Genomic DNA, 25,367 nt, shown 5'->3' on the forward strand with positions numbered 1-25,367 from the left:
AGGACACGTGGTGTGGCCTGTTGTGTTTTGGCAATGATGACCAAGACTGACTGACTGCACTGTCACGTGCCACAGTTATTTATGTGCAGTACCCATGCTCCTGTGCATGGTGCTGTACCAATGTGTGAAACAGAATGACTCAGAAAATGTTAGCTGTAATGCTTTATACAAGCTTAATTTCTCTCCCAGGGGTAGCTGTGATCTTTGCTTGTGTCTAATTTATGTCCTAGTTTACCAGCTTATTCTCTCAGTCCTGGCTCTTAGACACAGAAGGAAAAATGTCAGCTTTGCAGTAACTTTGTTATGTGAAATCCAATACTAAGCAATAAAACAGTACTTTCCACTTTCTTCTCCAGTGGGTCAAATGCCTGTTTCTTTTAGGTTTTAATTAAAAGTTCCCTTATTAATCAAGCTGTTAATGTGTACTGCTGTTGATAATTGAGCAGAGAACGGTGGGCTTAGGAATTCACTTGTGTGTAGGGAGATTACAAAATAATTTGTAGGGATGCTGCTGGCAATCTTAGTACCTCATAGCACACAGTTTGTCATACACTACTGTCTTAGACCAGTGGTCCATCAAATCCCATCCCTCGCCTCCAGCATTGCAGAAGATGTGCTGGTGTACTTCATTTACTCTGTTCAAAACATTAATGCTCTTCAACAAAAATGTCCTACAGGAGAGAAATTAAAACAGCCATAGTGGTAATACACAATGAAAACACACATGTCCTTCCCACTCACATGGAATTCTCTAGTCAATAGACTTACTAAAAACTCCTACTCATCCCAATGCCCATCCTCCTACCCTTTGGCCTCTTGGCAGATGTCTCTTGGACCATATCTAGCCAGGTAAGCAGACTGTGGTCCCTGAGTGTATTTCAAAGGTGAACATGCTATGAATATCCCGGCAGAAGGCTTCTCTCTTCCAGTTTTATCCTATGCTAGTTGTAGTGAAGTAGTACAGGGAGACAAGTCACTTCTTAACAGGAATGGAAGATGTAAGTTGGGCTTTATATATCAAAGTCTTACTCTTACAGTACTCGTATACTCACACAGTGAAATAGGAAATGGTGGAACTATAAGCTATCCACTTACATTTTGTGGCTCGCATTTTCAGCAAGGCTTCATCCAGTCTTTTTTTGCTTGGGTGTCTCATTACAGCTACTGGTTCTGACCTGAAAAAATACATATGCATTGTATTAGGAATTAATATGGAAGGAGCCTGACTGGAAGAGGAGAAACATAATCCCCATTTTTAAAAAGGGAAATAAAGAGGACTTGGGGAACCACAGGCCAGTCAGTCTCACCTCTGTGCCTGGCAGGATCAAGGAGTGAATCCTCCTGGAAACTGTGCTGGGGCACACGGGAAATAAGGAGGTGCCTGGTGACAGCCAAGGTGACTTCACTGAGGGCAAATTGTGCCTCATGGATTTGGTGGCCTTCTATGATGGGGCTATAGCAGTGGGAGGACTTGGGGGTGTTGGTGGGTGGAAAACTGCCTGTGAGGCAGCCCCGTGTGCTGGGCTGCACCCAGAGCAGGGTGGGCACAGGGCCGGGGGGGATTCTCCCCTTCTGCTCCGCTCTGGGAGACCCCCCTGCAGGGCTGGGTCCAGCTCTGGGGCACCAACAGCAGAAGGACACGGACCTGCTCCAGCAGGGCCAGAGGAGGCCACGGAGATGCTGGGGGGGCTGGAGCCCCCCTGTGAGGACAGGCTGGGAGAGTTGGGGGGTTCAGCTGGAGGAGAGAAGGCTCCGGGGAGACCTTAGAGCGGCCTCCCAGGGCTGAAAGGGGCTGCGGGAAAGGGGGGGGACTCATCATCAGGGGGAAGGATAGGACGAGGGGGAACTGGTTTAAACGGACAGAGGGGAGATTTAGATGAGATCTAAGGCAGAAATTGTTCCCTGTGAGGGGGGTGAGGCCCTGGCACAGGCTGCCCAGAGAAGCTGTGGCTGCCCCCTCCCTGGAAGGGTTCAAGGCCGGGTTGGACGGGGCTTTGGGCAACCTGGGCTGGTGGAAGGTGGCCCTGCCCGGGGCAGGGGGTGGCACTGCATGGGCTTTAAGGTCCCTTCCAACCCAAACCACTCTGGGATTCTATGAAAATGCTATTACTCATCTAAGCCATGAAAGGGGAGCTGCCAAGTTGCTCTCATAAATATCCAAAATTTAAATCTGGTATGGAAATAAGAGCCAGAGTGATTAAGAATTGATTTGCAAAGCAAGGATTACAAACTTGTTTGTTTTCTCACACCTGCTCTCCACTTCAGCCGTACAACAAAGGAAGGCGTATCTAACGCACCTTTCCCCTAATTGGATACCGCACTCAAGGGAATATGATCAGCTGAGGCTTTTAAGATCACACCACCATTTGCCCAATTAAACCTAATGACAACACATTGTTCCTGCAAAATGCGTCTTTATTCCTTGGTAGGTTACATTTCCTTTCAGCCTTTCACCTATTGATCCAGCAGTGCCTCATGTAAAACAAACTTCTTTGTTGGCATCTTGTTTGTGAGACCAGGAAAATCTTCTCAGTGTCTGACCCAGTCAGTGAGAGACAAAGTTTGTTGTATGGAGCATGACAAATTTTAGTTATCTTTGTAAAACAAAGCAATAAACAGAGTGCCTGTGTGGGGTGGGCTCTACAGGTAATTCCTGTTCTGTATCCACTGTGTGTACTTGCTGCTTTGATTTCTTAAAGCATCTTCAACTATGTGCAGGAGGTGCCTGCACTGCGTAGCACTTGAGTAAATGATAGTTTTAATCTTGGACTCCAAGTAGGTGTATACTCATTTCATTACAGAAAATGAGATGTTTGCTGAGCAAAGCTGCAGCAGCAGGAAGCTTGAGGCATATTTACTTCACTTTTTTTGTGGGGGCGGAAGGGCGTGAAGAAAGCTGGTGAAATGCTCTATCCCCAAATAAAACACCTTTGTGTCTCTGAGCATTCATGACTACAAGTACAGGCTGATGAGGAAGGGCAGGGTTGGATTCTGGTTGGTCTCACAAAGTGTCTACCTAGTTATTTTTACTAGTTGTAAGCCGTAACAGAAGAAATACTTTTTTACAAATGCAGAACCATTTTATAACTTAATGTCACGCTGGCTCACTACCATCACTCGGCACTTTCTAGTGGGGATAATAACCTCAACCCGCTGCTCTGGTCTCCAGACCCTTGCCTAAATGAAAAAAAGGCATCCTTGCCCTTTCCAAAAGTAATCCTGTATTTTGCCCAGCCCTAACTGTGATGTAGTCCTGTTGCCGAGGGAATAGCTTCAGTATTGGCCAGCACACTACTTCTGTTTTCAGCGGTTCCCCCCGGAGCCTTCTATGGAATACGAACATTTCTGTCACCCGCGCCTTGCCCCTCCTGTCCCTTTCCCCAGCTCTCCCCATGGGATGGCTGGAGCTGGGTCTGTTGACTTGGGTGATTTTATTAGGGCTCTTCTTCAGTTAGATGAACTTCCAGTAGGTCTTACAGTCAGAAAGTAAGTTATTTCTCAGAGCCTGTACTGGTATAATTGAGATCAGCTTCTGGCCTGGTGGGACTTGTGGCTGCTCAGAATGCGCTTTGGTAAGAACAGGTTTTGGAGCAGTGAGCAGCAGTTCCAGCTGTGCCATGCATGTGTTAATTCCTAACTATTTCACCTCAAGCAGCCCAGCACACATGCCACTTTATCAGGCTTTGAATGTGCTCTGCAGTGGCGGCTGGCACGTGCAAATGTCTCGCAAGCCTTGCTCAAGATCCTGTAGGAGCTCATTGACAGAGTGGATTAATGTCAGACAGCAGTCCCCTCCAGTCAAAATCCCTCTTTGCTACTTACACAGTGAGCTGATAAAAAGAAACAATTATACTGAAGAAGAGTTACTTTATTTAATGACACTTGATCTCCCCCAGCACAAATATAAAATACAGATTTTATTGCTGCTTTTGACTTGTATCTGTGTTTGCATTTTCTCATTTCTTATTGCATACATGGATCTAGGGCAAAAGGCCTGATGAACCTAAATTTCTCAGGATGTCCTGTTAAATAGGTAATCTTACACTACTCAACTTAGTCTAAAATTGGCAGCCTCATCATTATTGTTGTCCTTCCTTCCAGCATTTCTCCTGAAGTGCTCCCTGTACAGTGGGCTCCTTCTTGTAAGAACATTCAATTTTGTTCTCACAAAGGTTCTTACCAGTAAATTGAGCTGGGGGAGTACACATGCGCTTTGTACTTCCCTTGTGAAGCCTGAAAGCACTGAGTTTCTGAGAAAAGCAGCTAAGTCCGTTGTGCTCACCTGCTTGAATCCATTTTGTCTTCTCCACAGACTTCATTTTCTGCGTGCATCCTCAATAAGATGGCAAACCTGTCAAGTTTTACTTACACTGAAAAGTGGAAACATGTTTTTTTCTCTCCCAGTGTATGGGAACTGGGAGTTTAGCACTCATTGTCACAAAGAGAGAAAGTCATTATGCCACCAAATCATTCCTCCCAAGCTGTCTGTCTGAATATTGATCCCTTGTTCCTGAGTAAGTAAACCCTGTGGTTGATCGTAATGATTCTGGGACATCTCATTCCAGTGACTGGATCAATAATGTCTTTCATGGCCTCCTGCTGTATCTTCCTGTCATGTCTCAGCACCTCTGCATCACCCACTATTCATCAGGAGCCCAGTGGAACGATTCGCTGTGGTGGCGAGAATGCTGTCAGCCACTTCACACTCATTATGGTCTCAGCCAGGACGCAACATGAAGCCTTGGATGTACAGCACTTGTAACAAATGTCAGGATTAGCTTCACACTGTCCCATACATTGAGGCTGGAAGGGTTCCTCTCGATGTCACATGAAGTCAGGCATAATGTCCATAAGATGCTCGTCATGAAGCTGCCTTTGAGCAGAAACAGGGATAAATATCCGAGGCCCCCTTTTCTTCCAGAGGCTCAGAGCAAACCCATGAGGAAGCAGCGAGGCTGGAGGCTCCCCCCGGGAGGGAGAACTGGGAGGTGGGTGGCAGCGAGCCAGTGGGGCAGGGGCCTCGCTGACCAGAGCTCACACTGCAGGACCCCAGTGCAGCAGGGGGGAGAGGCCTGAGAACGGCAGCCAGCGTGAGCCAGATCGTCCGGGCTGTTTGTGGGGATAAAGCCAAGGCGGGAAGTCAGTCCACAGCTCAGGGCCGGGATCAGGTCCTGTGACCCAAACCAGGGTTAGACACAGCCCGGTGACTGCCAGGCAGGTCCATAGTGACGAGGTGAAGCTGGGAAGTCAGTCCATGGTCAGGATCCAGATCAGTGGGGCAGAGCTATGGAAGAGTGAGAAACTAGTACCCTTTCAGTGTAGCTTGGGCAGCTCCAAGCAGGAGCCGAACCGGAGCTCCTGGGCCTGTGCACAGGGGTGTGGGTGGAAGCTGCAGATGAGGCTGTTCAGGGCCATTAAGGCCTATCAGTGCACTCAGGACCCTGCTGAAACATTTCAGTTATATTCAAAGCAATCGCTTCTGCAGCCTGTTTCTCTGCCAGACTTCCTTGATCTTTTCTGCCACTGTTGCTGCAGGATACATTTTGGAGAAGAGCTTTAGCCCTCGGTGTTCCCAGCTGTGTGGGGATAAAGGAAGAATCTGCGTGCCCAGCCTCGTGGTGTGCCAGGGAGCTTCATGTCAACACCTCCCTCTGCTCATGTTCTTGGTGTCCTTCCTGCTTCAGCTCTTCCTGTCCTCTGAGAACAGCCCTGAATCCAAATCTGAGAGCAGACCCTGATGCAAATCCAAGAACCCCTCTGCCACCAGCTACTCTCCCGAGTCTTCCTCCATTCTCCTGATCTTCCAGCTGTGGTACCAGGATAACCCAGCAGCTTGGCCCAGGGCTGCTGTGTCTCCCCTCTGTCCCACTCACTTTCTTCTTGCTTTTCTTTTTTACAGCTATTCTGCTTTTTTCTCATCTTTTCTTTGATTATTGGCCTGATTCTAATGTCATCACTCACCACAGTAAGTTAAAATCTTCCTAGCTTGACCTTGGACCTGCCTCATCACTACAAATTTGTCTGGTCTCTTGGTAGGACCTAGCCACAACCTCTGGGCCTCTCCTGTTCATCTTGCTCAGGTTCTGAGGGGAGGGCCTTAAGGGGTTTTAGCACACTTACACACCTGGAGACTAAGAAGTATTTGGATCTGCCCTAGAAGTGTAAATACATAAGACTGTAATGGTAGCACAGAAAAAAACTTTATAGAAAGTAGTATAAACAAAATTGAAAAATGCATCCTGCCCCATACTCTCTTAGTCATCATCACTTGAAAGAAAAGCTGCATTCTTAGATCATAGCTTGGAGCTTGAAAGAAATAGGCCACAATAAGGTTTTGTTCTGAGGGAAGGATGTCTGGTAGAATTTGATCTGCCAGTGCTTTGTCTGATGGTATGAGAGCACTGGTGAATAAGAAGGCTGCATCCTGGATTTTTTGTCTGCATTGGTTTAATGCCTGCAGTTTTTTGGTGTCCATCCATTCCAGCTCAGAATCTCAAATACAGCTATACCTAGCTGCTTCTGTAATTCTTTGGGGAGGAGTAAAGTTTAACTTCAGAGAATGGAAATAACAGTGACAATCTGCTAAGGAAACGCACAGCACAGTCACCCATTCAACTTACACCCAAACAACTATTGTTCTAAATATATTTCCCCTGCCTACACACTTGTTCTCGCAGCATTCATCACATTTCTTATTATGTGGGCTGGACTGTGGCAGACAAGGTATCTGCAGCACCTCATTTTTCTGCCTGCTCTCCAGTCTGCCCAGGTGCTCGGAGCAGACTCAGGGAACAGGTCTCTGGCACGATAATCCTGCCTGCAGAGAGCTGGCACTGGAACTGCAGCACGCTCCTTGAGTTCTGACCAAGTTCTGTGAAATAAAATGGCAAGGGCAGAGCCTGTGTTGGTCGTCCTCCAGAATGAACCTTTATGGCAATCTCCTGTTGCTCAGCACCATCTCGCTAGAGATATTGTCGGTTTGGTGTGTGCAGCTCTTCCCAGGAAGAGTGACAAGACTAGGTGGGAGTCAGCTGTCAAAGACTGACAAAGCCTGCCATAAAGAATCAACAGCTTCCCTGCAAGCCTTCCGCACTTTCCATGGGGTGGGGATTCACACAGAGCTCAGGTATGTTGGATTTTTGTCAGATAGTCCCTCAGTGACACAGTCCCACAACGCCCTTCCTGCATCAGACCGCTGCTTTCTATCCCATCTGTTTTCTTCTCTCTTGAATTAAGTAAAGGCAAACTGTCCCAGTGCAGTAGCACTGGGAATGCTCTTTAACAGCTCCATAATGATGTTGGTCCCTACAGGAGTTACTTCATACCCGACCCATTAGGCATTTTTGTTTTTCTAATGTTGATACAAAAATATTTTAATATTTTGTGTTTTCCAAAGTGTCAGTCACATCTGCTGTGGGCCCTGGGATATGTAGCTCATAGGATTGCCCCAGAAATCAAGTCATGTTCCATCCCTAGGTAAAAAACTGTTAGAGAGAGGAAACAAAATGTGCTGGAGGTTTTAGTTTTGCCAGAGTCAAGCTTAGCTCAGATAAGGCAATAGGCAAGACATTACTACGTTTGACTGTAAACTGAGTGAGGTTGAAAACGGGGTGGACAGCTTTCAAAAAGAGGATTCTGAGCACTTCTTTATTTAGCCTAGAAATGGAACTGTCACGGCCTTTTTTTGTGCTGTTGGAACAACCATTGGTGTTTCTCTAAAGCCTTTATGTAAGGATCTTGTCTTTTATATAATAACAAAAAGCAAATTTTGTTATTGCTACTTGGAAACACAGAAAACTGAGTTACAGCAAGGTACTGTGACCTCATTCCTATCTGTAGATTGTAGTTTTAATTCTGGATGAAAATATCCCAAATTCAGATGTTTCCATCTACATCTGAACTCTATAACCTGAATTCCATCACAAAATCCAGCATCAGTTGCTCACCTCAGACCATCCTTCAGTTCACTGATACTCTACCCCTCAGGGCACACAGTGTGCTTAACGCTGTTCTCAAGCCAGTCTTACTCCCTTGTTCTCTCTCATACACACAGTTAAAATGGAAGACAGAAAAAAGAAAAAAAAAACAGAAAACAAGGACTTCCTGCATTCTTGCATTTTTTCTCCCAGCCTGATTTGTGCTTCTAGGCAGACTGTGAATATTCAGCTCACACAGTACAGCCAAAGCAGAGCCTACACCCAGCAGCCGCTTGAAAACGAAGAGAATATGCTCTATACAAGTCTGTACTTCACAGTCTGTTCCCTGAACCAGCTCGTGTGGCCTGAATACCTCAAGGGCCTGCAGTTTCCACATTTCAGCTGTATCCCCAGTGGTAGCTGCATTTTAGCGGATAAAATTTCTTACGTATTTCAGCTGGAGTTTGAAAAGAACTTTGTGGGGAAAAAATGATGCAGAAATGTATTTGTGAATTAATAATAGTCAGGTTTGTTTATTGATTTCTAATTGGCCTGAATCTCTCCATGTTTCCGGAATCTATCTTAGCACTAAAATAGTTTGAATAAAGCTCCATTTTCACTAATCCACCCTTCTCTGTGTCTGTAACTCTGTGTTCCAAGCTTAGCTCCTTCCATAGCCTTTATGTGACCCTGAGGTGTGAGGCAGGACGAGCATTCAGGCGCAGGAGCAGCTGCCGACAGGACACTGCAAACAGGCTGTGAAGTCCCTGTGGTCCCAGACAGGGCTGAACACAATCCCTCTGAGGGATGCTGTGCTGTTGGGTATGTTTACAAGAGTTCAGACTAGCGAATTGTGTGTTAACGTTTGATTAATTGTCACTGGCCATGCTGTAGTGAGGAGCTCTGTGAACTCTAGGGACAGGAGCCTGAACGGTGCCAGCCCGCTCCTTTGCCTTAGGGGGACACGCGGCTCCATCAGCCAGCCCCAGCCAGATGCTGGCATTTATCCACCTGAAGGTCTGGCCCGTGTGGGACCCTGTAACCTCTGCTCTGACACACTTGTGCTGTGTGCCCTCCCTCCCCCATGGGCTCTCAAGGTTTCCTCAGTCCACCGCCTCCTCAGTTCAGGCAATTGGTACAACAGAAGAATTAAACCGTTTCTTTCTTGATTCTCAGATGGGAGTTCAACACAACAAAGTCTGAGTTAAAAATGCAAAAGCAAGGAAAAGTGCAGTAGCTGTGTGAAATAAAAATGGTGGAAATGTCCAGAATGGCTAAAGATCAGATAATAGCTTTGTTTTTGACAGGAAATAATACTTGCATCTACTCCAAGTCCAGGGGACAATTCTGTAGTAAGCAATAAAGGACCAGTATGAAACTCTAGCCCGGGCACTAGATATGAAAGACAGGTTTGAGCCCTAATTTGAGTGTGTGCTCTTCTTGTAAGCTTTTAGTATGTGCAGTTCTGGTCTGACCCTTTTTTCTTTTCTTTGGGGGTGTGTGTATCTTCATAATGCCCATTGTGTGCAGTAATAGTGTGTTTCTGCTGCAGATTAGTCATGCCAGAAGGAGCCATGGAGCTTGCCTATCTGTTTCCAGACATCTGTTGTGTAGACATCTCCCAACCATTTCATTCTTCTTTGTTCTTCAGAGAAATAAAATTAGTTTTTGTCAAGTTAAAAAAAAAAAAGGTTCTGTGTGGCCCAGTTGAACGGTGGGAGCTCAGAGCTACCAGGAAAAACGGAGAGGCACCATGTGACAGGAGAGTGCTGTGAATTCTGTATTTGCTGGCATTGTTCTTGATGATCTTCAGGGCACAGATTAGAAAATTAAGCATACCCCCTGGAAGTGATCTGTGCAGGAACGACTGTGAGCGATGTCTCATGTTTGGTCAAAGGCGGCTTTGGGTTTTGAGTCGCCTTAGGTGCCGGGCTCGGTCACTTCCGAAGAGCCAGAGGGGATTTCCCCAGCCCCCGAGCTCGGCTGGGCTGTAGGGGCTGCCCACGGCGGGAGGCAGCCGCCGTCTGCCCATGTCATCAGGCTTGTGCGGGCTGGAGGGCGCTTCAGCACACCCGACTTGCCTGTCGTTAAAAGCAGTGAGCGTACGCTCTGCGGTGCTTCTGCGGACACTAAAATGACAACAGAGCAATGGGATATTTTTCTATCTTTGTAACTTTTGCTTCCTCAGTGAGGGTTTCTCTGTGTGGGAGACCTCCGGCATGCCTGGGACTCGGGCAGGCTACTGCCCAGGCCCCGGCTTGCAGAAAAGCACCGCGAGGTGCGAGTGTCCCCGTTCTCCTGGCGCAGCCCGCTGACAGCACAGGGGGAGGAGAGCGGGGGCTGCGCTGCCTCGGGCACAGCGGCGGCGGCAGCCCCGACGGGCCGTGCAGGGGCCGGGAGCGCGGCCCCGGCAGACCCCTCGGGAGGCGGCCCCGGCAGACCCCTCGGGAGGCGGCCCCGGCAGACCCCTCGGGAGCGCGGCCCCGGCAGACCCCTCGGGAGCGCGGCCCCGGCAGACCCCTCGGGAGCGCTCCGAGGAGGCAGCGAGGGCGCTACCGCGCCTGGCCCCGGCGCGGCGGAGGCGCAGGCCCAGGCCCAGGCGCAGGGCGGTGCCCGCGGCGCGGCGCTGCTGCCCCCTGCCGGGCGGGAGGTGCGGCCGGTGCCGGTGTCCCGGGGGCTCGGCGCGGGGATCCCGGGGCCGCCACGGCCCCGGTGTGCGCCCCCCGCGCTGCTGCGGGCCGCCGCTGCGGAGGGGCTCCGCGGCCGGGAGCGGGGCGCCACCCGCTGGCTGGGGGCACGCAGTGTCGGAGGGGCCCCCGGGCTCGTTGCGCCCGGGCGCGGCTGTGCGGGATCCGCGCCCCGGACAGCCCGGGCTGCCGGCTGCCCCGGGCGAAGCCCCGGCTGAGAGGGGCAGGAGGAGCTGCCGGGCCCAGCGGGGCGGGCGGCTGTGCCCCCCGGCAGCCCTCGCCCCGTGCCCCCGGCTGTGCAGGGCTGGCACGGCCCGGGGGCTCCTCTGTCAGCCCGGCTGCAGTGAGAGGCCGGGAGCAGGAGGTGGCACTGCTGGGTAAAAAAAGCAGCTTCGGCACGGGCGGTTCGTTCCGCTCACGCTCCTCCTGCGGGCGCTGTGCCGCACCAAGGGGAAAACGTCCAGGGTCTCATGCTAGCTGAAAAGCGCCGGGAATCAGCAGCAGAATCACGGCAAGGCACGGAATGAGAAAGCCCGGAGGCGAGCAGCGAGCTCAGGGCCGCCGCGGGGCCCGGACGTGCCCCCCGGGAGCCGGTGCGGAGCCCCGTCCTCTGAGCCTCAACCCCCCGCACCTGGAAACGGGGGAGCGCTCTGCCCTGCCTCGGCAGGTGGAAGGCAGTTCAGTTAACGGCGGATGCCTCACCGTGGGAGGGGCTATACCGTTACAAATATTTTACACTGATTTTGTAGAATTTGAACTTGACTGGATGCTTCCACACTCTGTGCAGAGATTGTAATTGGATACTGTAGGAAGAAGTACAGCACGAAAGCTGCTTTTTTTTTTCAGACTGAACAGAGCAGATAGCAGCTAAGCTGGGGATTCCCAGTTGAGCAGGCTCCTTCATCTTCTGCCACTTGCTTGCAGGTACGAGGAATTCACCAAGGAGAATCTGGGAAAACAGAGCTGCCAAGGTGCCAGCGTTTCTTCCCTAGCATGCCAGTCTGCATACCTGCCATAGCTCCAGAAGACTAAAAACCAAGGTGATCAGTCTTTAAACCAGACAAAGAGTAACAGGAAAAAACACTCTTGCCCTTTTCTAGGTAGTGTTGGAAGCCTGGGGCTCCCTTCCTCGTAGTGCTACCGGCCGAACCTTCACCCCAGAAGGGCAGTCGGGAAGAGATGTGGTCCAGGCCCATCTCTTTTGGTACCAGGGGAAAACATCCCCTGAAAGTATGCAAGAGCAATACATTTCCTCCATGTTTTAGAGGATATGGAATGTTACTAATTTTCACTGATTCATGTGACGGGGTATTACTCGCTTCCTTGTTATTAGCCCAATACCTGCACTTTTCTCACCTGTTTTCCCAGAGAAACAATGCTGCCTGCACACTGCAGAGCCCTCACCTTGTACCAAATGTGTTTTGCTCTTCTCCTTCCTCCTCATTCCCCTGAAATGTGCCAACCCTCTTGCACTCTGCTTGAGCTCTGCTTGTGGGAAGGGTCTGGGACATTTGCAGGACATCTTGCCTTGTGAAATCGTCGCTCACGTAATCCCAGTCCCTGTGTGGTTTGAATCAAAATCTGTGGGAGTCTTGCCTTTACTTTGTTACTGAATCTGGAAATGGCCCCAGACAGGCCCTTTTGGAGCAACAAAAGCACTTTTAAAATTGATGAGTAGAGCTTGTGATTTTGCCATTCCAGCATCAGAACTTAGTAATACAGGCGGTTTCAGTTGCAATAGCTACAGTGTTCGCTTGATGAGCGTCAGACAGAGAGTGAATCTGTATTTTTAATCATTGATATCAGTGATTTTACTTTCAGTGTAGGAACTTTAATGTAGGTCCTGATTGCTCACAGGAAGCAGAACACTTTGAAAATCAAATTGCATTACTTTTCATTGTAGTGTTACATTACACCATTCTCTAGAGAATGAGGTGACCTGTTCAGGAAACCGTTTGTAAAGTGACTGGTCTGACAAAGTTGGGCAGGTTTCACCAGTGTTATGAAAAGCGGGTGAGCATGCACACATTAAGAGGAAGAATCCTTTCTCTCCTCCCTTCCCCATTCCTACCCATCTGGAAAAGAAAGTGATAATGCAGCAGTGAACTGTTCCCCTTATTCTGTGGGCCAATAGTGATTTGAGCCTAATAGTCCATTGGTTTATTGTTGTGACTCTATTGAAGCCAGAGAAACACAGCAGCAGAGAAAGTAGACCAGTAATTCACTGCTCTGTCGACATCCTCAAATGGGAAGGACACAGAATAACTTTCTTGAAAAATTCCACAAGTTTTTCTTAAGTACATAGCTGGTTGTTTGCTATCCTCCCTGCTTCTTTAGTGAGTGGCAAGTGGTTGATGCTTTGCGCACCCATGAGCTGCAGACACAGTGTTTGTGACAGGCTCAAACTTCCCTTCAGCTCAACGTCATGTGTTTTAAAGCAGCATCTCCATCTGCAGAGGGGGCTGATCATATTTGTCTAGCTCCAGAGCAGTGATTTGAGGCTGACTTGCTTGGAAATGCCACATGGAAAAGGCTACATTTTTATTACTATTTGCATTAATTACTTTTCTTAACTTCCTTGGCTGGATTGGAGCACTTAGAAGAGACGGAGCACTTTGCAAATGAAAGTACATTATTTTTCATCATATTATTGCATTACACCATTATGTAGAAAGTAAAGTGCACCCTTCAAGTTATAACAAGCTGTAATTTCATTGAACGCTCCCTAGAATTTCTGGACCACAAGAGCTGAGCTGCAGTAATTTACTCACAGGAGCCAGCAGATCTAATTAGAAGCCCTTTAATACCCAACTGGGGATATGCTATTGCTCTGATACACCTCAGGTTGGATTAAGTGTTTCTGATGTGCTGAAACTGGATGGATTAGGAACATTTTGAGTCTTAGGAACCATTCAGAGACAACCTTGGCATCACTGTCCTTTCCTGCTTCTCTGACATAGAGGTCAGAGCCAAGAGTCTGTTTGGCAATGGAAGGTGTGTTTTTTCCTGCTCCTTGGCAGGCTGTGCTCTGCTTTGTGAGCCATGAAGAACAAAAGTGAAGAATTACCTAGAGAAAATGTTTTCTGCAAAGGTAGCCGCTAACTTCAGGAAGGCACTCGCTGGCAGAGTTCTTGGGAAGTCTGCTTACAACACAGTGAGAGTCTCATTGCTCTACAATGAACACCTCACATTTTGCAGCACTCCTCTTTGCTTCCTTGCCAGTGTTGTAGCTGGGCACATCTGGCTCTTGCTGGGCTCTGTGGATAACTGCACTGACGGGTGTGGGGTGCAGTGCTCGGCTCAGTTGGAAGCACAGAAATGTTGTGATACCTGGAGCTGGGTTTGAACTCGCTGTGAAGCATAAGCAGCTGGCTCACCGGTACAGTAATAGGGCATGGCTCTGTCTGCATAGCAGTGTTGGAATAATTTCTGCTCTGGGATTTTGTAAGTTGTTCATACACGTACCTGGGACTAAGTGACCCCCTGATCAGGAACCACTCTTGGAGAGTTTCAAAGCAAAGCACTGTTACCATTCTTGGACTTCTGGGATTTAGCCTGAGAAGATTCCCGTTGAAGCATTTCCTGATGATTCTTGGCCCTAAAAAGGAAGACACAGAGACCTGGGAGGAATAAAGAAACATTGTCCTGTCATCCAGGGATGAAGTTAGGAAAGCTAAAGCACAAATGGAAAGAATCTGGCCAGGGATGTCAAAGACAAAAAGGGCTTCTAGAAGTACATAGGAGACAAAAGGAACACTAGGGAAAACGTGGGCCTACTGCTCAGCGAGACAGGGGTCCTGGTTACACAGGACCTGGAGAAAGTTCAAGTACTGAATGCCTAATTGCCTCAGTCTTTACTAGCAAGACCGACCTTGAGGAATCCCAGGTCCCAGAGACCTGGGGGAAAGGCTGGAGCAAGGAAGATGGACCCTTTTTTCAGCCACTTTTGAGAAAAACGAGCTTTACATGTTACCCCTTCCAAATTGCTTGCAGTGGCAATTGTTTTATTAGGGCACTTTCTGGTTTAACTTCCCTCTCTGTTATGCTGCAGCTCACAAGACTTCCCTTCTGTTGTAAAGCAACATGATTTCACTGGACTTTTGTTTAACCAGATGCCTTGCAGGCTTTTTAAAATGACATTAACTGTGACTTTGTTTATCATGTGGGTATCACATGCCTCCTAAATGTTAGTCATCGCTAAACATAAGAGGGGAAATAGGATGTAAATATTTTAAACTTATATTTTCTGGTAGATACTCCTTTGATCTTGAATTACATTACCACACATACCGAATGTTTTTAAGAAGTCTAATTAAATTTTGATTCCTTCAGCTTCTTCAAACTTCTGTACCCCTTTCTAACTGAACAGTCTGAGTGTTGAAGTTTCTGTCTTGGCAAAAGTACCAGCCAGTATGGAAAGAGTCCCCAGGTTTCTTATAAAGAGACTGAACCAGGCAAAATCAGTCATAACAAACCACGTCCTCTGCATCAGCCCAGCACCTAACAGAGCAGGCAGCATACAGAAGGATACTTTCTGGGAGGTCCTAGAATTTTGTGGAGCAAATTCTGAGTTACATCCCTCAGTAGACGGTCTTCCATCTCCCTCAAGTTACTTCTGTTGAAGTAATGAAAGGCTCAACTGGTACATGTAAAATATTTTGGCTTCATGCTTTGCCAGCCCAAGCGTCTCCGGAAGCTGCGAAGACAAGGCAAACCGTGAAGGGCTTAGCTGGCTGCTGGCTGGTGAAGGTGAATACCGAAGGGAGTCTGCAGAAAGATGCAGCACTCACGTCATCCTCTCTTCTAGGAGAGATGCTCATCCATTGTCCAGCCTCATAGGTTTTTCCCTCCAGGGGAGGGTCTTTCCATTAGGCAGTCTTTGCTTCAGAAATCCAGCCCCTGCGTTGTTAATTTACAGGTAATAAATCTAGAGGTAATGAAGAAGCCATGGTTATGCACTACAGGGTGCACGTACAGCACATGCTGGCAGGGTTTATGAGCCAGAGTGTTTGCAGACCTTAGCTGTTAGGTAAGTCCTGCCCAGTTCAGGGGAGATGCCTTTTTTGGCTCCCTGCTCTGCAGTGCCTTCCACACAGGCAAAGCCACATGGAAATCAGGCTTCATTTACAGCCTTTGCAGCATGCCCTGCAGTCTCCGGAGCATGAAAAACAAGATGTTGCCCAGCTCTGCTCCATTCTTTTCCGCTCCATTGAGAAGAAGTTCCAAAGCAAAGAGAGTTTCTTCTGCTCCGCGCTATTCCCCGTGTGCAGCACTGCAGCATTATTGCTCCCGTGCCTCTTCTCAGCACAGGCCCTGCATGGGGGGACCCTATGGCCCATGCTCGTTATATTTAATTTCCATTATATGCTTTTAGACAGAGTTAGCCTATTTTAGCCTTGATACCCATACCTACTACTAATTAAACACAGTCTGCATGCCAGAGCAATGACATAACCCAGTTAGTGCTCACATCATACTTCTGCCTTTGCACAGTTTTCATTGAACCTCTGGTTCCATCCCTCATACTCCAGGGGACACTGGTGCTCACAGCAGCACTGGAAGCACCACTCAGACTGGTGAGCATTACTGATTTGGTCCTGCAGTTTCAAAGTGTTGTATTCATTTTGGTTACTTAACCCGTGGTGCCCTAACAAGCCTTTGTGGTAGTCAGTTCTGTAAATCCAGTTCTTAAGGGCTGTTTTATATTGCAAACCCCCAAACAGAGCCATCCAGGGTCCCTAATAGCACTTGAAATGACAAGCCACAAAGAATCCAGATAAGCACATGGATGAACAGGATCTTTGTTGCCACGTATCTCACATTGCATCCTTGACAGCAAACAAAACTCCCCTCCCTGAAGCTGGAACTGCATGGGTATGAATTAGAGGTATGAATACTAGCTGCAAAATTCAGTCCCAATCAGTTTGAATCCAGGCTGACTGTAGCATTTGGTATCTGACACGTTAGATGAGTTCACTCTGTGGGGTTAAAGTCCACATCTGATTTACAGTCCTGACTTCTGATAGTCTTTCCTAGGATTCAGTACTGCTTTAAACACTGATCTGAGGTTACTTAGTCTCTCTCTGAATTGGTATTTGGGTCTTGCTGTGCCACAGGTTCCAGTGGAACTGTCTCAGAGAACTTTATCTCCTATGTTTTCCAGCCTTTCCAGATTTACCAGAGTAACAGGTGTCATTTTGCCATGAGAGCACTGACATCGCACGCCTATCTGTGAAAATCCTCTTAGCAAACTCCTGACCCCTGTCCTCCATTCTACACTTCCAAGTTGATGGCCTGTTTTCAGTTAAGCCCTGCAGGCTAACTCTATTTTTCTCCTTCCCCTTTTTTTTTTTTAAATGGTGAGCTTTGCAGCTCAGCACTTCTTACTCCTGCCATGATAGCAAAAGCAATGTTGTTATGACTGCTGACATTCTTGTCGGAGCCTGCCAGTGAAGGTTAAGATATGCCAAAGCAGCTGCCATTGTATTTGCGAGCAAGACTCAATGTTCTGCTTTATTTCTTACTTTCAAAGAACAGATAGTTTCTTCTTGCTCTTGGGCAACTGCTGGTGTGGCTAGAACTTGTCAGAGAGCAATTATTTATTTAACCTGAACAACTTTGAATTTATTCTCCCCTCTTTCAGTATGCATTATCTCATTGTGTATTTCAAATGTACATGCCTAATTTTGTGCTTTCATACAGGAGTTATTTGAATTATTCTTTACACATGCAGTATTATGCATGAAACTATGATCACTGCATGCATGAAAGAGGTCTGTGGCCATGCAACTGTGCATACCCATCACCATACGAGCCCCTAGAGCACACACACTGGTCTGTGATCAGTCGCCTGTCTAACAGCAGAGCAGAAAAATGTAAAGATTGGTGAATACAGGAGGCAAAGTCCAATTGAAATAATAGTGGGTAAGCCAGAGAAGAAGAATACACTTGCCAATTTTCAGGGCTCCTTTCTTACCTGTAAGCAACAGAGACTTTGGTTTTCTTTCTCACGTGAAAGACAGGAGTTCAAGGCAGGAGTGCTTCCTCCTGCCATTTGGACAAGGCAGTGACGCTGACGTGACTCGTGGGCACGTGTCATCCAGCATCTGTTTTCCTGGACAGCTTCACTCCAAGTACCACTGCTTTTCTTGCCCAGCCTAGCAAACCTGACAAGACCAGAGTAGTCTGGCTGTGAACAAGAAGCTGCTGAAGTCATTAGGAGGTCATTTATTTTCTGAAGGTGTGTGTCCTACACCTGTGTGTCTTTTTTTTTCCCAGTGTTTTTCAGTGGCAGCCACCAAACAAGGGAATAAGGAAGAAAAGAGTGGGAAAGAGGAACTCAGATGTGGTGGTGTCAGCCAAGTAAAAACTTCGGGATGATTGCACCCTGGGATGATTGCGCTCTGGGATGATTGCACTTCTTACCACGATGGAGTAGCAGGGGTAGAGATGAGTAGAGCCGTGTGTGCTTAGACCCTGCAGGAAGAAGCCTCCTAGCCCAGCCCCACCTGTCACCATGTGTACCAGTTGCAGTGTTTCTCCCAGGGCCATCTCCCTGGACTTCAGTCATCCTCCAGCTGATGCTGCACCTTTTTCTTCACGCTCTTCTTGGAGAGCCTTAATCAAGACTTACAGTCTGTGTCCTTTTTCTATTTCCTTTTGCAGCCTCCGACGCAGTTCAGATCTTACAGTTTTGGCCAAGGCTCATGTTTATTTTATTCCCCCCGTGTTTTTGGCAAGGCCCTTTTCTTCGCATAAGTGGCTGTGATGCTGTTTCAGTGTGTGGTTGAAACTGCATGCTTTAGTGTATAAATCAGCTAGATGAGGAAGAAAATGTGTCCAGGGAGATTTCTTCCGTGGCACTGTCATATGATAGGCGTATGAAATGCGAGTGTGACAGAGTGAGAGCACATCTCCCAGAGCTTTAGATTTCAGCCCATAAGGATGTCAGAGTGCTCATGCTCATGGTTAAAGAGGGTTACAGCAAATACTGTGTTTCAACAATCACATTTCATTGAATCATAGAATGGTTTTGGTTGGAAGGGACCCTTAAAGATCATCTAAGTCCAACTCCCCTGCCGTGGGCAAAGACATCTTTCACTAGATCAGGTTGCTTGAAGCCCCATCCAGCCTGACCTGGAATGATGAGGCATCCACAGCCACATCTGGGAAATCTGTTTCAGTGTCTCACCACCCTCACAGTAACACATTTCTTTTACCGTTACTAGAAGAAAATAGATTTTTCCCTACAGAAATTTTCATATTAGTCACCTCTGTGTGAGCAGAGTAGCCTTTCTGCCGACTGATTAAAGCACGTGAGCGGCACCCAGGGCAGTGGTGTGGCTAACATTTAGGTACAGCCCTACTGGCCGGCGACTATGGGTGCTGTATAGGAAAAGAAGCTCTGGCACCTGGCCCTTGAGCACACGCCACCAGAAGGAAGGTGGTGGGAGCTCGGGCGCACCCACACTCGGTTTAGGCAGCTCAAGGGCAGCGGTCTTGCAGCTCCCGTCGCCCCTGGGGCATATCAGATCAGGGTCTTCTCTGGGCACTGGTCCAGCTTGCCTGTGAACCACTGGAGGCTGCAGGGATAGATGGCAGCAGACTAAATGGGGCACACTACCGAGCTCAGCCGAACTGCCGGGGATGTGGTCTAAGCATTGAGATGCTGGGGACAGTCACTACAGATGTGGGAGTTAAACAACTGGAAAACTTCCTCGTCTAACACTGAAGCCAGAAGGTTCACTGCAGGTGGTGGCCAAACAAGCCCAACCTCCGCCTGTGTTGAGGTGCCTGGCATCCAAACCCTGTTAAGTAACCCCCTGCAACTATTGGAAATAGTTTGCGACACATTAAAAAATTTCCTTTTTTCTCCTCTGTTTGCCCCGTATCATTCCGAACCCTATCCCCAGACATCTGGTGGTACATATCAAAGTAGTAACTCCCTTGTAGTGAGAGTACTGCAAAACCGAGCTGTATCACGTGGATATTGGGAGACATCTGTAACATAGCCACATCTCCTGATGCTCTGCAAGAAGGAGTGAGACTGCCATGTGAATGTAAAGGGAATCAGATTTCAGGAGGACGGCAGTGACAAAACAAACTCTTGGTTGTTGCTATAAGGCCTCCCTCAGAGCCGATGCTGAATTAAAAGGTACATTTTTTCCAGGTCAGATCAGCAAAGATTTTTCACCATTCTAACCAGAACTGCCCTCCTGAGCTTGTGTTTCTCTCTATAACAAACTCCCAGGGTAGCTCATGTCCTTTATTCACCATTTCTGGCAGCGTAGCTGATGCCTGCTGGTGCTTCTGAAATGGTATCCCAGCAGTCAGGCAGGGTTAGTTTCTATAGTGACTGGAGATTAAAGAGCTAAACCTTAATCTGAATGTAATTTTTCAGTCTGCTACGTTCAATTCACCTGGTTATTTCATGTCCGTCTTCAGTCTGCTACTTGGTTTATTCCCAGCAACTCTCTATTGAAAGAGCAAAAATTATACAAGAACAGGACCAAAAATAATCCTGTCTGGAGGCACAATGGCTCCTGCCTACAAGGCTGGGGACTTTCATCTTACTGAAGGGCCTGGCTAACAAACCAAGAACTGACCAGGGTAGTGTAGGTAACGTTTTGAGGAAGGCATAGAAAGGTCAATCTGTTCAGTCCACAAGCTGTTTTTTTCCCCACAGGAATCAAAATCAATTAATAGAAGCACAAAGAGACCCTCCCCAGTTTCAGCCCCATGCAAGCCATTTGCTCTAGTGTTTTAGCCCAGCTTTCATCCTCTTACCTTCTATTTAGACCCATAGTCTGTCTGTCACAGGACTTTCTGTGCAAATGAGCATTAAGAGCTGTGCTGAATGCCACCAGCCCAGAAAAATAACTGCTGTGCTTATTTTGCATTCACTTTGCACTGGCACAAGCCACTGTGTTGGACAGAGACCAGTGAGGCCCAAACTGTTTTCTCCTGTGCGAGGAGTGAGCTGATTTTATGTTGGAATGTTTATCACCTGAAACTCTCGAGCTGTACTACAGCGATAGCTCACCTCAGAGTCCACAACAGGAGTCTCTGTAATAAGTGTTGGCTCCTGTCCATGGGTACATGTAGGTCTACAGATCTGGATTGTGCGTGCACAAAAACATTGTGCTGTCTGGCTTTCAGAGATTCTGAGCTCCCTTGGCTTCAGCTGTTCTGAAAAAACAGAGATGTGACAAAGCTGTGACATAAAAGCTGTTCCCTGAATATCTATTTGTAGATTTGCAATGTTCTCCTCTTTGAATATACTTTTTGAAAATGAATTACACAGTACAAGATCATATACAGAAATATATGGCAGAAAGTCCTATTAGAAAGTATGTAAAGAAGGAAGATAATTAATAAACCAAAACATCAATACCCAGTACCTGCAGAAAGGGATAATTGGGCTCTAATTACTTCCTTGGCTACCTGGTTCATCACTTCTATATGTTGTCTAAACCCACAGATTTCCTTTGAACTTTTGAATCTGATATTCTCAGTCATGTTGTAGTTATTAGACTTATGTACTTAAAGCCAAATTTAATGTCAACTGGAGATATAACACTAACAATTTGTTACTTACTTGGATAATTGTTATTAATAAATAAGAAAAAAATGAATTAATATTTTGAATATAAATGCCACCATGTGTGCTGTTTACATCGTACATGCTCTGAGGACAGCCAGTGGAATCCGGCCAGTCGGGTGCACTCGCTGCCTTTGGTCGCTCTCACTTTCCGTTCTCATGTGCTGGTACAAGATCCCAGCCCGGGGTTATTCACCTTTGAAAAGAAGGAGAGGTAAAAAAACGTTTTAAAGAGGAAATTTTAAATGATGTCATGCTAGTTCTGCAAAATGTTTTTTTTTAGTAGATAGGGGAAGGAACAAAGTTCCTATCAGCTTTAAATAAACTGTCCTTGTTTCCTAGGTCCTGCAAACCACGCGACGCCCAGCCAGGCCTCAGATGACCAGTTGTTTATGAAAAGCCATGAAGCTTCTTTGGCTGCTGAAGCCTCATAGAAAGAAGGTGGTAAGGAGGGAGCGGCCCTTGAGAGATGATACATCCATCACCTCCCCACTCCTCAGCGGAGCTCTGACTGTGCCACTGGTGCATATTTGCTTTAGTAGGCAAAGATTCACCATCTCTTATTTCCTGCCTTCAGGTTTTCTTGGCACGTCAGGATCCGTGTCTTCTCGGCACACCCTGTGACTGTAATTCAAGTGCCAGTGCTGGAATTCAGCATATACAGCTCATGCCCTCCCCGTACCCCCCGATGTGTTACAGCCAGGCTCTGTGCCGGCTTCAGGGCACGCTGGAGTGTGACCTGGGAGGGACAGGGGAGGAAAGAGAACGGGGGACAGTGAGGAGGGGGTTTGAGTGGGAAAGATATTGGCTGGTGTTCATTAACTCTTGAGCTTTACATGAAAAAATATAAGAAGTAATGAGCCCTGGTTTGAAATAAAAGACAGGTTTTATAAATTCCAACTTTTTTGCAGCTAAATACATGAATTGCATCAGACAAATACAGATCAAGGCAAATTTGTCATCGAATCAGCTTCCAGAAAGGGTGAAGCCTTCTAAAAATACACCAGCACAGCCCCTGTGGGTAACATCGCTGCCCAGGTGGAGAGAGATGGTCAGGTCTTTGCTGTCTCCTTGGAGACTTCGTCCAGCTCGCCGATAAGATGATGGTGATGGTGGAAAACCAGCAGCAGCTGATCGGGGAGGCCTTTGGGACGTGTGTAAACTATTCTGGAAGTTTCTGTATGGTCATCTCAACCGCGAGCACTATCCCGTAAGGAAACCAGAGGTCACAAACCCGTCCGCAGCCTGGCAGCGCAGTGCAGCCTTCCTAGAGCCTGCTGTCCCACCGGGGAGCCCGGTGACCCCCACCCGTCCCGGGGGCACACGGGCCGTTCCGCCAGGGTGCGGAGGGGCCTGGGGCAGCAGCGGCTCCTGCTCCAGGCAGAGGCCACCGCGGAGCCGGGACACGGCGGGGCTGTGCGAGGCCGCTGCGACGGCTGCAGCGTCGGGAGCGCGTGTGGGAGAGGAACCGGAGCCGAGAAGCGTCAAAACCGCGCGGAGAGGAGCGGGGCAGGGCCAGCGCCTCCGGCTGGGGGCCGGCAGGACGCTTGGAGCCACAAGCGATGCGGCTGCTCCCTCGCAGCACCGCGGTCACGGCCGGCGGCGCCTGCTCGGGGCCAGGGCACCACCCCGCGGAGCCGGGGCCGCAGCACCGCCGGGGCCGCAGCACCGCCGGGGGCGTGGCTCCGCGGCGCAGGGAGCCGCCGAGAGCGGGCGTGGCCTCCCGCCTTGCCCCGCCCCTCGCGGCTGCGCGCTGACGTCGAGCGCGGCCGGGGCGAGGGCTCTGGCGGCGCGCGGGGATGGAGCACCCGGCGGTGACGCGCCCGGGCGGTGAGTGACCGACCCCCCGTCCCCCGTCCCCCCGCCGGGGCCGAGGGGATCCTCCCCCCGCCGGGCCGGGCCTCACCCGCCTCCGGACCTGCTGTTCGGCCGCGCGCCCCCTCCCGCCGCCCCGTTTTCGGCGTCCCCCGGCCGCGGCCCGGCCCGGCCCGGCCACCCCCTTCTGGCCGCGCTGCCGGGGCCGGCGCGGCGGGCCCGGGCGCTCGCCGGCGGGGCCGCCGCCCTCTCGCTGGGCCCGAGGCCGGCGCCGGCCTGCGCGGAGGCGCAGCCGGGCCCGGGGGAGGCGTGAGGCCCTGGCAGCCGCCCAGCCCCGCCCGGGAGGCGGCGGGGCCCGGTGCGGGCGTGCGGGAGCGTCTGCACAGGCGCTGCTGGTGCGGGGGCTCTTTGTTTTGGAGGAGCCGCTGCGGCTGACCTTACCGGTTTTTGAGATAGCGAGAGGCTGGGCGCATTCTTCGCCTGTCCCTTCCCACCTCAGCCGTCTTTTATGCGATAATTTAGATACTAATTATTTCATTGTGCTGACATGTAAGTGAGCTCAAATTGTGCCCTCTAAAAACGGGTTTTCGGAGACAGGCCCCTCCCGTAGAGAACCTCAGATACGAAGCGGTGGCTTCCGAGCTTTACAAGTCCCAGAAGTCATGAGGCTTGGAGCTGAAACCCTCAGCGTAACTTGTGTGTGCAACTGCAGCCGGTGATACCGGAGATCCCCCCTCTGCGCTAGTAACAAATCCTGCGGGCAGCGGGGTGAGGATCGGCGTCACTGCGGGAGCTGGTCAGTGAGGAAACTTAAGGAGGCTCCTTGTCGGGCAGAGGGTGTGAAGGTATGAGCTGGAGGTACGGAGGTCTGAGTGGGAGAGTAGAGGAGCAGTAATGTAACTACCACTTCATCAGAAACCGTGTCCATCAGCCACAAACCTTAAAGTCGGATGTTCCGGCATGGTGGAGGCCCTTAGTAACGCACGTCTGGGCTACAGGTGTGGCCGCTGGAGTAGTAATGCCCTGAGCCAGTGCAAGAAGGTCCTCCTGGGTCTGGGGAGCAAGTGGTGCTGCCCTTGCTGCTCACTTAAGCAAGAGCAGCGTGTTGTGGATGGGTTGATGTTTAGTCAACAGGGTGATGCTCCTCTCAGGGTAGAGTCTTTGTCTGGAAATATCCGGAGGTGAGGAAGGCCAGGTGTCCTAGCCAGGTGGATTATTCCTCTCGGTGCTGGGGGATCCTATCCTCTCTCGTCGAGGGATAGTGGTGCCCCTCAGCTTGCAGGACTTGCACTACTCAGTGACCTCCGCAGCCTCAGAGGGTTCCTGTGCCAAATGGACAAGTTTGTTGGAGCTTTGTATCCGCTGCATCCCGCTCAGCTGCCTGATAAACCCACTCAACTGATCAGAAAGTCGTGCAAAATATGGAAGCAAACTGAAGATAGAGGAAAATCTACTTTGTGTAGACTTTGTGTTAGAAATAGATTGGGACATCGGGCTTTCATGCCATTTTAAAAAAACAAGAGTTTTTGCCATTAAAAAGTTTGGGGCTTCCCTCCCCATGTACCACATAAAAGTTTCTGGGCTTTGATTTTTAAGCAGGTCTCTGGCATGATTTGGGCTCTCACATCTTGTTTAATCATAGCTAGGGATCCAGTAATTAAAAGCTGCTTCTAATTCAGATACAAAATAGAAATTGTTGGAAGACTACAGGGTTTTTTCTGTGTGTTTCAAGAGGTACGTTCTTCAGGAAGTGGGTTGTATCTAGCGGGTCAGCTCCTGGACTAGTCCGGTGAGTGGTTTGGAGCCTGTCTGCAAGCTGGTGGTTTTGTATTGAGTGGGCTGCTGTCCTTTGCACGGGAGTTAGGCAAACCTTGTTATTAGTGTCTTGTCTGGTCTTTCAGAGATTTGGTTTTGACCCATTCAAAAATAATTGGTGTGATAGTATCTTGGGCTGGGTTTCTAGGAATTTTTGTTTAGGGGGTCTCAGGGGAGGCATCTTCTCTCCACTTGCTTCTCCAGTGTGGTGCTCTGATGTGTTCTTGGGTGGTTTCACGGCTGTCCCCCTCTAATGAAAGCTGGACTTTGGGAAGTGGAATCCTTGAGTTTAAGTTATTGCTCAGGCGGGGTTGCTTCCCCTTGACTGACCTGAAGTCTCCTCACCTCTAAAATACAGCTAGTGGTTCTCCTGTATGTCTGTACTCTGCGGTGTTTGAAAGCTGATTGCTGCAGTGTGTGTGCATACTGCCTGATGGAACGCAGAGAGGATCGCACCCGCTTGATGAGGATATTAATTTTTTCAGAACTAATAGAGGACTCATGTTAACTCTTGAGGGTGAGAGGGTAGTATTT

At 49.0% G+C, this 25,367-nt stretch overlaps 1 protein-coding gene and 1 long non-coding RNA gene across 4 annotated transcripts in view; both read left to right on the forward strand.

The window, feature by feature from the left end:
* Positions 1-22,280, forward strand: part of LOC141964201 (uncharacterized) — a 56,596-nt gene extending 34,316 nt beyond the window's left edge. Inside the window, exons 4-5 of one of the 2 annotated variants that reach the window (XR_012634282.1) lie at positions 11,528-11,643; positions 21,546-22,280. This is a non-coding gene — a long non-coding RNA (uncharacterized LOC141964201). The remainder of the gene's footprint in view (positions 1-11,527; positions 11,644-21,545) is intronic. The other variant, XR_012634283.1, reaches the window with a different exon arrangement.
* A 662-nt stretch (positions 22,281-22,942) lies between these two features.
* TMCC1 (transmembrane and coiled-coil domain family 1) overlaps positions 22,943-25,367 on the forward strand; it is a 112,133-nt gene continuing 109,708 nt past the window's right edge. For both annotated transcript variants that reach the window (XM_074914099.1, XM_074914103.1), the window contains exon 1: positions 22,943-23,033. The gene's annotated coding sequence lies outside the window, so the exon portion shown is untranslated. The remainder of the gene's footprint in view (positions 23,034-25,367) is intronic.

This window comes from Athene noctua, chromosome 10 (assembly GCF_965140245.1).
Source record: "Athene noctua chromosome 10, bAthNoc1.hap1.1, whole genome shotgun sequence".
NCBI lineage: Eukaryota > Metazoa > Chordata > Aves > Strigiformes > Strigidae > Athene > Athene noctua.